The 1,099-nt window shown below is 45.7% G+C and overlaps 1 non-coding gene across 1 annotated transcript; it reads left to right on the forward strand.

Annotated features, from left to right (window-relative positions):
* The first annotated feature begins 692 nt into the window (after nt 1-692).
* Nucleotides 693-798, forward strand: LOC149849230 (small nucleolar RNA R71). The gene has a single exon (XR_016426492.1). It is a non-coding gene; the product is annotated as a small nucleolar RNA R71 (small nucleolar RNA).
* The last annotated feature ends 301 nt before the right edge of the window (nt 799-1,099 follow it).

Here is a 1,099-nt window from a genome sequence, read left to right on the forward strand (position 1 = left end):
ATGACATTCTGATTAGAGGTTTTCACCTCTTGGAATGCCTGGAGAAGTCTCTCCTCAAAAGATGTCTGCTGGGCAGACTCCTGCGGAATCGGGGGAGTAAATGAGGGAGAAGATTGAGAATAGCTCGGCCTCGGAAATGTCTGAGAAAAAGATGGCGGCCGAGCTGGCTGAGAGGATGTAGGCATCTTCATGAAAGACTGTTGATTCTTCCATGAAAAATTGGGATGGTTACGTCAACCCGGATTATATGTAGATGAGAATGGGTTGTTCTGCGGTCTGACGTAACTCTGAGCTGCCTGAACTTGTTCTTGAACAAATTCAGGGTACTGAACTGCCAAAGGGAACTCAGTAATATCATGTGTCGGACTGGCACACAGAGTACACACCTGCTGAGTAGTGGGTGGTCCTGAGAGAAGTTGGTCCAGCTTCTGAGCAATCATGTCTACCTTGCACTGTAGTGCAGTAGATGGACCAATCTCAAGAACACAAGCTTTCTTCTGAGTGCTGGGTGTGGCTCTCTTCGAATAAGAGCTCGAAGCATGGTGGAGGGAATTCTCGGCCAATGTATCAAATAACCTTCATGCTTCATCCTCGCTCTTCAACATGAATGTCCTTCGCATGAAGAGTCGATCATCTGACGATTCCTGTCAGACAATATATCATAAAAGCTCTACACCAGTTGCCATCTTGGCACTTGATGATGAGGACACTTCCTGAGGAGATCCTTCATTCTCTCCCAGGTCTCATGAAAGTGCTCACCATCTAGCTCTGAAAAGCTAGTGATGGCTCGCTGATATTGGTTTGTACGACCATTGGGAAAATACTTCCTAAGAAACTTCTGCTGTAACTGATCCTAGGACCCTATCTCTACAGAATCTAAGGACTTTAGCCAATACTTGGCCTTGTCCTTCAATGAAAACGGAAATAGGGTCAACCTCAAAGCATCATCGTCGAAATTCTGTATCTTTACAGTAGAACAGATCTCGAGGAATTCATCTAAATGTCGGTAGGGATCCTCGTAACTAAGGCCATAGAAAGAAGGGAGCATTTGAATAATGCTGGCCTTAATCTCGTAGTGAGGCGCTCCTACATCGGGTCT

Source organism: Nuphar pumila, chromosome 1, assembly GCF_984573655.1.
Source record: "Nuphar pumila chromosome 1, dmNupPumi1.hap1.1, whole genome shotgun sequence".
NCBI lineage: Eukaryota > Viridiplantae > Streptophyta > Magnoliopsida > Nymphaeales > Nymphaeaceae > Nuphar > Nuphar pumila.